The following is a 12,233-nucleotide window of genomic DNA, read 5'->3' on the forward strand; positions in this document are numbered from 1 at the left end:
ATTTATTTTCATTCCTCACATATCATTTTGTGGATACTAGCTTCTTATCTAATTTCTATAGTCACTCTTGCATATGGATTATTTTGAAGTTGATTTGTACTTTGTTAATGCTCAATATTTCATGGCTTGGCACAAATCCAAGTTCGTCTAATTTCTTTCTACAATTTATTTTTTAATATACCGTCTCAAAACACATGAATGGTAGAAATGGTTAGGAATGGGGTTTTTGAAATTAAAAACCTTTCTACTTTTCTTTTGTTGGAAGAATATTGATATTTTGTTTACAACCTTTGTATACATTAAAAAGTAGATCAAAGACCAATTGCCAGTATAGTCTTCATTATACTTCAGAAAGTAAATTGCGATGTAAAACCCCTTTGTCTTATACTTCAACTTTTATGTGTATTTAGATCCACATTTATTTAGCTTAGTTGTAAGATTTCAATCTTTACATAGTTTTCCATCTTATGGACTATTCGTCAAACTATTTGCAGAAATGGGTGCTACAGAATTGATCATGCAACAACAATCTACATGGAGTCCTTATGACAACAATAGAGGGTAAGGATGATGTTGTTTTTGTTTGGGCACCTGCTTCTCATATCATTGTAGAACAAGAATTAGTATGCAAAGAACATTAACAAATAAAGTAAACATTCACAAACCAAAAACTAAATTCACATATATGCTTAGACAAAGAAAGCAAACAAGAAGTGCAAACCTCACAAGAGAAAACACTCCATGCTTTCTTGATTCTGTAGATGTGTCATTTTGCTGTGGATGTATGCTCAAGATGCTCAAAAGCTGCTTCAATGGAGATGGGTAATGGCAAATTGGTAGCTTTGTGAGCTCTCAATTTGGCATTATAAGGGTATGGTTGATGGCTTTGGTTCTCAAAATAGCATGGTAACTTTAGCTCAAAGATTGTTGATGAAATGGCTTGGGATGGGATTCAATTTATAGGCTAAGGGGTAGAGAGATGGAGGGCTTAGATGCAAGGATGGATGAAGGCTTAAGGAGGGCTAAGATGCACTCAAAGGGGAGCACATGGATTGTGCTTGTTTAGCACCAATGGGAAGGTGACACTTGTCACAAGGAGGATGAGTGTGAGAGGGTAGGGTAAAGGGTTGGTTAAAGGCATGATGAGTGGGGTTGAGTATGTAAGAGGGATGTAAGAGGAATGAGTGTGGAAGAGGGAAGAGTGTGGAAGATGGGTGTAAGAGTCATGAGTGGGCTTGTAAGAGTATTTTATGTTTTGTAAGAGCACTCATGACTTAGTGGTTGGGCTTTTGAGGGGGGACTTTGGTTTGGATTAGGAAAGTCTTAAACTTGTTTAAGGAATGTGACAACATTAGGGGGTGGATTAGGCTTGGGTTTAGGATTAGATTAGGGATGTTAGAGATGTGCAAGTGGATGGCATTAATGAGGGTGGGTGAGTTAGTGGCTAAGCTTGGTTAGTATGGGTGGATGGGGTGGATTAGGCTAAATGGAGGATTAGAGATAGGTTAGGGGTTTTTGAATTTGAGGATTTCATTTATCAAATAGATTTATTTAATAAATGGGGATTTTTGGAATTAGATAGGAGAAAAGGATTTAATTGATAAATAATAGATTATTTGATTTATCAATTAGGACTATAGATGATTAATTAAATTAATCAACTAGGGATGGCAAAGGATTAATTAAATAAGAATTTAATTAATGATACCTTTAGAGATGGCTAAATTAGACTACGAAAGCAATGTAATCAAATTTAGGTGTCTACAATCATATCTTTGTATTTTTCTGCTTTTCTTCACCAAAATTTATTTTTTGCTTCTCTGGCAACTATACCAATGTCATGATCGACATTTTACAGAATATGTCTATGTACTTGACATGCCTCTTCAATGATTAGCTTAAAATCTTCTTCTTTTTCGTTGCTTTCCAGGTTTTTATTTTATTTTTATTTATTTGGGTGAATGGTATTTCTTCAGTTAATTGGATCTTGACTATTGATTATTTTTATAAATCATTTTTGAAGATTAACTGCTTGCAAATTAATAATTCCTCGGTGAACTATTTTTTATGACTAGACAAAAACGGTACAAAGAATCCCTTGACCTAAGGTTGAAGTAGTCAAATCTATTCCCTGCAATGTTTGATGTGTACTACAGTGCATCTCAATCTAGGCCCTACAAATAATTTAGGATTAAAAAGAGGAGGGCTTTCACTCAGCTTTTTTAGTAAGATTAATTTTATATTTTATATTGTATTCAATCTTTTATTATAGATGTACTATTTGTGTATGCTAATCTAAAGCAGCGTTGTTTATTCTTTTTGTTTTTCTTTTGGTAGAACTGTGTGTGAACAAGAAATTTGTCTTTTTTCTCTTTGACAAAGAAAATAATGTTTGTCATTATAATGCACATAGTTTGATGAGCTCCCTGCTAAGTTATTGAAAAAGTTTTACATTTATCGCCAAGTAGAAGAACAACAATAGATAAATGATCTCACTGCTGGAAGAATAGCTTCACTGAAGAGTTGAGTGTAAGGAGTTGAAGAAGCAAGTTCTGCTTATGTGTAAATGTCATAATCATGAGGCTCCCATAAATCCTCAATGTTGTCTAGATGTTGTTTATGTCATGTAGTCTCTTTCTAAAGCCGCACCTTCTCCTTTTCTTTCTAAAGTCACTCCTTCTCCTTCACTCTCATGCCTTAAATTTTGATTATCAAACTTCTAAATATCTACCTCTAGCTTATCTAAAATCAACTTCACATTGTGTTGCAACTCTGCACTACTACATTTGATCTTATTTTTCGACCAAAAATTTTGACCTTCAATTAAAAAGGTTTACGTTGGTCGGATTGGAGAAGGGAAAAATCATCTTTTTAAAAATCTAAGCCCGTGTTGGTCAAAATTTTGACCAACACGGGCTTAACTTCAACATGAAAAAACATTTTTCATTTCATTGTTGTTTGAGAGTGCACGAAGGAGCATTTCATTGATGTTTAAGAGCGCACGAAGGAGTTGGAGCTGTGTAAGGGTTTTCTTCTGCATTGTGGTAGGAAAAGATATGAAGTCGTAGTCCATCTTTTCAGATCTTGAATCCCATCAAACAGTTTAAGAAAGAGTTTCCCCTGCCTCTCATTCCTCCTTTCCTACTTGACAATCCATTTCAATCCCCGGCTGGTGCTCGCTGTTGATGAGAAGATCGATCAGGGCAGGAGGGAAACAATGATATGATTGGCAGGTAACAAGATTTCTTGTCCCTGGCTTGACGCTGAAGTTATGGAGGTCTCATACAATACTTGAGGGTTTTCATCTTCTATTGTGTATTCATTTTTTGTGTAAGTTCTTTATGAGCCATTATAATACATTTTTCTACCTAAATTTTAGGATTGGAAATTCTAGATTCATTAAATAAAATCATCTTCTAGTATTGTAAGTGGTTCTTATCTACACCATTGCTCACAAGTTTTGATAAGTGAGGAATTTGCACTCCTCTAAACTATCTGTGAGGTCTTAGGATTCATAAATAGCCCATATGTGTAAGCATTTGACTATACCAAATCTACTTTACTATTTTGAGGTTGAGTATCATCTTTTGGCAATAACCTATCTCTACCTACAACAAAACTAGCTTTATAGGGATTCATATCAGGCCCACCTTTAATCCTTTTTTCAAGGTTAAATTTTTACAACCCCTCACACCTTGTCCAAGAACTGGTTGCATTATCACTTGCAGATAGAAGCATTTGTAGTAAAGTAGAGGAGCCTTTGGGCCCAACTCCTTCCCTTTTTCTTTTGTTGTTCCTAGGCGTTTAAACTAGAGAATGCCTAGACACTTCCAAGATACTTTAGGAACTCTAAAGAATTCTAAGAGATGTCAAGAATCCTTCTATTTTGGGGATGGTTGCACATTCCTAGCTTTGTTTACATATGGCTTGAATCACCCTAACAAAAACCAAGCCCTCTTTAAGAATGATTAGATGCCATAATAAATTCACCATCACTATTTGGGGATAGATAGAAGTTCCTAAAATATAATGAGGGATGCTATACCATGTGATATCTAAAGAAATATTTAATAAACTAGGGTCAGCGCCAGTGCCTAAGAATCTTAGAATAGGAATGAAAAATGGGGGTGTGCCACAACAATACCAAGCTGATATATAGCTTGGATTTTTTTTCTTAGATTTCAGAGACAAAAGTGGGGCATTTTATACCCAATTCATTTGGAAAGTTAGATGATGCACTAAGTGATTACACAAGTTCAACCCATCCTTAATCATTTCCATAACAATGCCTTACCTCAACTTGCCAAGTGTTTGGCCACTCTAGATGTACCAAAAAAGGCTTAACTATTTGGGAGTTCAAGCCTCCATTATTATCTTAAGCCATATGTTATAAAGAAAACTAACTATAACTTTGTATGGTGCATCAATTGACAAATATTCTATGCTACTAAAACTCAAATTTGTTTGGAATTCTTAGAGGCCTTTCATGTGCCTTCTCTTTTTGTTGGGCTCTATTAGGGATAACATAAAAAAATTAGCCAAAATTCTGCACTAATTGACATAGTCTTTCATCATCTAATCTAGAATTTGTTCACCCTCGAGTGAAAGTCCAATAATAAATCTTGATTTTTGTGTAACCTTATGATTCTGGACTATGGGAATATTGCCATTCACACTTCTATACTCCAATGCCAAGGAAAAGATAGAGAATCTTAACATTCACATTCAAGGTTTGCATTATTTTCCACATTTGTGCACTCTTCTATGCATAAACAACAATCAAAATCTAAATATTTTGTGATGTAGACTAAGGGAAATACAATGAGTAGCTAGGCAATATTGTAGGTTAGTTGTGCATGTCAAAAGTGCTCTCTGCATTAGAGTTCTAGACTTTCAAAATATTTCCAAAAAAAAATCAAATATCTAACTTGTGGCCGCAAACTAGAATTTCATACCATTGAGTAATTTTTTGCATCTGATGCAATTTTACATGCACAAGAAAAAATTGGAATAGAGTCTTCCATCACTTTATGGGCTACTTCACTAGCACCAATTGTTATTGCTAGCAGACCTGAAAGAATTTTATAAATTCTTTCATCTCCCAAATTAGAAAATCTTGTGGAATAGCAATAGAGCTACTATGTAAAATGTTTCTAACTATAATTTACCTACAGCGTGTGCAGCAAGAGCCACCTCAGAAAAAGACCCTTTTTTTATCGATTTCATAAACATATCGAGCAAAGTTTCATTTCTGCAAGAAAGTTGATGGTTTAGGCAAGTATCCAATTTACATAACAATTGTCCATAATTTTAAATGTGTAGTATTTTTAAGTCCATTGTAAATGCTTACAATGTTTTTGAAAATCACTTATTTGTAATGTTGTAGTACTATAATTTTGAGTATTTGCTCAATTTAACATTTTTGGTCTATTTTGTCCAATTCTGATTGTTTTAGACCCTTGTATGTCATGGAAAATAATAATTTTGGCAATGTTCATAAGTATATCAATGGGCATAAAACATAGAAGTAGGAATATTATCCAAATAAAGACAAACATAAGAATTAAACATATGCCATATTTGACAAAGATGATATTCTTACTTGCTTTCTACAAATTCATATTGAAAATCATTCATGAAAGCATTGATAAATCCTTTCAAACCATTTTATCTAGTTTATATTAAAAGGAGAGAAAGTTGTTTGTATTAGATATCCATATCACAAAACTACCATATTTTTCTCAGTGTATATAGTCCCTTTTGGATAGTTCTGCCTCATTTCGAGGCAACTATACTCAAATGTTAACTTGTTTCTTGGATTGATTTTGTGACAATTTTTAGCATCAATGTTTTGGATCATCCTACGTGATCTATCAATGTTACTCTCATGTATCCTGATGATGGATCATGTAGTATGATCCAAAACGTTGATGCTAAAAACTGTCACACAATTTATCCCAGAAACAAATCAGCATTTAACATGGATTGTGAAGATCTAGTAGACTTACCTATATTTAAGTCATGTCAATTATTCATGATACATTCTTGGACATTTATTATCGTGGAATCTACTTCTACATAAACAAGATAGGAAAACATGGCTTCATGCCAGGCAGATCTTCATGCTAAATCTTATAGTTTAAATCTCGTTGTGATGATAAAATAGAAAATGTCAGTGTACTTCAACCATGAACTTTACATTGGTTAGCATGGAGAATAAATAGAAAGCAAGCACAAATTAGTAATATATGCATACTTTTGATTTGTATATTTAGCAAATAAGAAAAGAACATAGATTAAATATGAGGGATTCCAAGTAGGCTGGTTAATACCAGTCTCTTTCTAATTTATTCCTTTGATACAAAAATTTAGGAATACTAAAAAAAATTGTTCCTTCCTGGTATCCAATTAAACATCTTCACATTAGTTCAGAAACCCTAGGTCTGAAACTGAATACATGCATGCTGAAGAAGTTATAAAAAGAAGAAGATAGAACTCAACATATCTTAGGAAATTAAAATATACATCAATCTGGTATATTTGAAATAGGATTGAAGCATTTCACAAACCTTTGTAACTGCTCCTCTAAAACCTCGCACTTGGTAATGGCATCTTTGCATTGCATGCACTCCTCCTGAAGCTCTAGCTCTAAAGCATCCAATTTTTTCGACAACCCTTGCATCTCAGTTTCTGTTGCCTTGAATTGAGATTTAATATCCATTTATGTGAAATCATGGCTGCTAGTTCATTCTCTAATAACTGCTTTGATTCCTTAGCAAATTCAAGCTACATTTGCAAGTTTTCCAGCATTTGTTTCGATTTAGTAAGTTGACTTTCTGTGTGTTCAAGTTTCTCTTTAGTTGTAGCTAGGACTACCTTTTAGATTAGCATTGTCACTCTTCAAATGCGTAAGTTGTTCCTCCAACTCTGTAACTTGATGTTGGGTGCGATCAAGCTTCTCTTTTGTTACAGTGAACACTAGTACATTTGAGGTCAATTTTCGACCAAAAATTTTGACTATCAATTAATAAGGTTTTGATTGGTCGGATTGTAGAAGGAAAATTTTCAATTTTTAAAATCTAAGCCCGTGTTGGTCGAAATTTCGACCAACACGGGCTTAACTTTAACATGCAAAATTGTTTTCAATTTCATTGACGTTGAGCGTGCGAAGTAGCTAGAGCTACAGAACCTTGGGTCGACCCATGCCAGTGATGCTTGCTTTCTTGCCGCTAGCTCCTCATCTGGAACATTGGACTCCATCTCTCGCATCCAGCTCTAAATCTCGCACTTTCTGCACTTAAACTAGTATTTACCTCATACATTTTTTATGTTTTCATATATTTGATTGATTATTTGATTTCTTCCAGTAGTTTGAGTTGTCTAACACTCAGGTGCTTACACTAAATATGGCATGCTCTTCTTTCATGAGGTTTATTGAAAACCTAAAGCCTTCCATCGGTAATGCCATTGGTGTAATGTCATTAGACTGAATTACATTGCACATTTTACTATCACAAAATGCCATTTGCATCCCCTACTCTTGTCAATCTCGTACCATACTGCCCATTTATAGAGGGCCAGTTGAAGGAGATGCTTCACATTTTTCTTTCAACACATGAACCCCCTGAAGATTGCTTCGCAGATGTCCAATGCTTGCAGAACTGCATTGAACAGAACAACTTTTTTACAAGGTGAAAATGTCCTCCCATTTCCTCACTCACAAGAAATTTGTCTTTGGTGTGCATCCTAGTCATAGGTTGTTGAGTGTTCTACCTTGCCTAAATTTGGTCTTGTTTTTGGGCTTCTTCCTCTTGGATCTAAGACACCTTTGGGGCATATCTTTGAAAGGGTTTTTGAAAGGTTAGCAATTTTTGTGTTAGAAATGTGTAGAAGGAAGTTCCCTTGGAGCTTATCTTTTGATGCCCTAATTTGGCCTTTCATGATCCTTGCCTTGGTGTTTGAAGTACTCCCCCCCTAAGTGCATTGTCCAAAATTGTAGTTGAAAAGAGGGTTTCCCTTGAAACCCTCTTTAACATTGGCCCAATAACAGGTCGCACATCAGAAGTACCCTTGTTACTTTTGGTTTGACATGGTCCTTTATTCAAAACTAGACATTAGACCATTAGGTTCTAGGATCTCATTCTACCACTTACTCTTTTTCTCACAGTTGGTATTAAAGAAATGATTTTTGCATACCCAAGCCCTTGTTATAATGTTTATCAAGTGATTATCTTTTGGGGGAATATTTTCCTCTTTAATCCTACTCCAACATCAATTACCTGAGAACATATTATGAATTTCAATATCAAAGCTTCAAGTTTCCTTAATCCTCGTTAAGTAATTTGTGAATGAGTAATTAGAAACCTCGAGGCTTGGACATGAGTAATAATTCAATTTGGGTTTTACTGAGATTGTGTTGGTTTTGTATACTAATAAAATATTATCTTGTAGGAAAAGATAGAGTTGAGAGCATAGCTTCCTCATCATCCACACCAGCAGAAACTCGACACAAGTATCATCAAACCCATGGGAAAGAAGAGAAAAGTTGATCAAAGAGTTTGAAAAGGTAGTGCTAACAATGAAATATATGAAGAATGATGTGCTCCAAGTGTTGAAGATAGAGAACTTGGTTTGGTTTCTAATGGACATAGACATCAAAGAATGCAACTTAAGAGGAAATCAAGGAAGATGTACACAAAGGAAATGTTTCTCAATAGAAATACTATACCAACCTTCTTAGTCTAGGATAGTTTAGAAATGCTTCTTTCCTACATCCATTCACTGTCCAAAAATCAACAACACTTTGGACAGTAATTATTCACCAGCTACATGATTTTGTTCCCTACCAGACAATACTATCATTGTTGCCTTTGATTCTATCAACACAACCATAGTCTTCCGGACTCCTACAAGAAAGTACATGACTTTGAACAATAAGGTCTTTACCCTTAGGGAGTATCAATCCATGGAGCATGAATGCAAGCAATAAGTGAACACATAGTGGATAATCCTCCTCACCCACTATCTCTAGGAAAAAAGTCATATTACCCATCCAAGGGATCATCATTATTTTATGTTGCATATTTATGGAATTAAATGTGAAAGAATATTCCCCAAGGATGTATTATCTAATCTCAACATTATTGAATCTACTACCTTTTTTGACTAGGCACAAATGATCTTTGAAAATATTGGTTAACAACTAAAAGAGTTGTAGCAGACTCACAATTTTTATATGACATCTTAAGTAGTTTGGATGATAGATTTGTGTTGAAAATATGAAGCATTGGAGACTAAAGACCACATGGGGGCTCCATTTTGAAATATGTTTTGTAATATTTTGCAAGGCTAATGGTACATTCCTATACAACACAATAATATGCCTACAAGGGGACCCCATATTTTAATTGTCGAAGAAGGAGAAAACCTTTATCAAGCCATGGGGGATGTGGTTCATAAAGAGTTGGTGACACATCTATATCCATGTGTATGGGTTCTAACGACATCCCTATCTACTACCTCAATATTATAGTGATCAAATCATCATGCTTGAGTTCTACAAGTAAATCCTGGATGTACATAATGTATTTTCCATAGAAAGGATAAAAGTTGTGGGGTTCTCATTATCATGTAGAGGATACAAGTGCACTTTGGCAACTGCTAAAGATGCAAGTGCCAAATTGGAAATCCTTAAACTAAGAAAGTTCTACTTGTTGAGGCCCAATTTTGACACCAAGAGGTAAGCTAAACAAGACATTTACCACTAGCTATGGTGGTCACCTCCCTTGCCTTGAGGATTTATAAGTAGATTGTCAAGATGACTTTGATGCATTCTTATGGAGGCATTGCCAAATTAGAACAAAAAACATGAAGTTGTTTAGGTTGAGGAATTTCTCAAAGAAATACATCGACGACACACTGATCTTGGATTCACATTTCAATAAAAAGAAAATGGGAAGTATTCTTCTAGAGCCTTTTGATTGGAACACCCCAAATGTTTATGACATTAAAGTGATCAACAAGCCAATGATTGATAATAGCTTATAATGCTCAACAAGTGGCAGCACCATTCAACATGTCAACAGATTTAAACTTTGGCAACTATTTCTGATTTCTTATTTCTCCTTATTTTAGAAAGTGGTGATCTGCACATACAGCAAGATATATAATGAGCAACTTTAGCACTGACTTGAAACAATGGTTTCCTTTGACTGAGCAAATTTTAGATTGCTTGATGGTTGCCTCCTTTCAGCACCATCCTTAACAAAGTATCCACAACTATAAGCAATTTTAGACAAAGTGACATCCACCAATATCGCCAAAATGATCAGCTCTGATACCATGCTGGAAAACAAGGCACAAAGGAGAAACTTTGTAAAAGAGCTCTAAGATTGCATTACTAATTCATCCAATATATAGAAATGCATAATAAATGTGAAGTATACTATTGGTCAAAGTTTGATGCAACATTCATGGTGGATGGTAAAGTGAATGGCTATGTAGTTGACTAAATTGGGTGTTAAGTGACTATTTACCGACCATTTTGTCAGTATAAAATGATTAATTTACACCGTCTAACATGGAGGATATGATAGTTGGGATGACCCAAATACTCAAAATTCTTATTGCGCTTCATAGTATTCAAGCACTAGTATTGTTTTGTTTTACCTTGTTTGCATGTCACCTTCTAGTATTGAAAACTAGGAGTTGCAAGGTGGCTAGTTTTACCGTGTTGACAACATTTTCAATAGTGTGGAAGATACACAGTTTAGTATTGCAAGAAAGTTCTATATTTTTTGAATGGTGGATATGATTTAATTTCTTACCAAATCATCAAAGGTCAAAGTGTAAAGTTTATATAGAGGTAGAGGAGTCACGACATTGCCAGAAGAGACACCGGTCAAAGAAGTAAGAAATTCAAGTAATTACTATTTATTAGTTCCTGAGAACTATTGCTAAGGCTATATGGTTAAACAGTTATTAATCTTTTTCCTTTTAGCCAATAGAATTGTTCTTTTTTCATGGATAAATTTTGTTTGTTGTGTTCATTATGGAAAACTTGCATATTTCTTGCCTCAACCATGGACAAATTTATTTTTTCCCTCTTTGATTAGTGTTGCAGAGGGTTGGCAGATGTGTTTTCAAAATACCAATGCAAGAGAAGGTATGTTTCTCAAGGGGCTACCCTTAAACATCAGACACTAAGGGAAGAATAAAGTTTGTCAAAAAAAAGTAACTTTGACTATTTAACACTTTTGGTCTACAAATTAAGCTTAGTATGTGATGTTTAAGTTATTCCTTCTTAAAATACTTATCAGTATTTAGTAGGAGTTGTGGTGCAGAATGGGAAAAAATTTAAAAAATAAAGTAGATGGCAGACTACAGGCTTGACAAGGCTATATTGCGTTGATCTCTACATTCTCTGATTTAGAATATTTAAAGATAGGTGTTTTGCTGGTGAAGAGCATGTGGGAGTGTATAATAGAAACAATTGTCCATAGTAGTATAAGGTGTATAAGAAATTTAAGAAATTTAGGTCTCAACTGCTACAGATTGAGCGTTTGGAGTTGAGAGTTTTTGACTATTGTGAGACAAGGAATTGGAAAAAACTAGACGAATTTTGTCCAAGGATTTTCCTGAATGTCTTCATATTATTCCTCATTTTCAAGTCTACCTCATAGCAGTAAAGAGCGGCTTAGCTTTCAAAAAGTTTGGCTTGGAAGGGGGATTGTGAATCGTAAGTCTCTAAAATTTTGCAAGAAACTCATATTCAGCACAACCTTATTCTAAGAGACCAAAAAATTTTGATGCTTTCTGAGAGACTGTTAAAATTCATTGTCGATACATCCACATTTGGATGAAAATTTGTGAGGGCAGGCACAACCACAGTTATTGGGAAAAAAAATTTCTATCAATTACTTTGGTCTATGTCCATACCTTCTATCTACACACCTCTATATCCATATTAGAGGTCTTTAAAATGGTTGTGTTAGTATCTAACATTGTACCCGTAGGACTGTATCCATGTCAATGCAAAATTGGTGTTTTCTCTTTCCTTTCATTAGTGTTTTCTTTTATAGGTAAAATTATACTATATAAATAATATTAATTACTAATAGATCTTTATTCTTGAACTAGATTTCTCTAGGGTAACTCTTCAGTTAAACAAAATCACAGTAATGACAATGCTTAGAATTAACGCTATAGATAATATAGTAGATTATAATTTATTG

Source organism: Cupressus sempervirens, chromosome 11 (genome assembly GCF_028749045.1).
Source record: "Cupressus sempervirens isolate cs-2001-9-10 chromosome 11, ASM2874904v1, whole genome shotgun sequence".
NCBI lineage: Eukaryota > Viridiplantae > Streptophyta > Pinopsida > Cupressales > Cupressaceae > Cupressus > Cupressus sempervirens.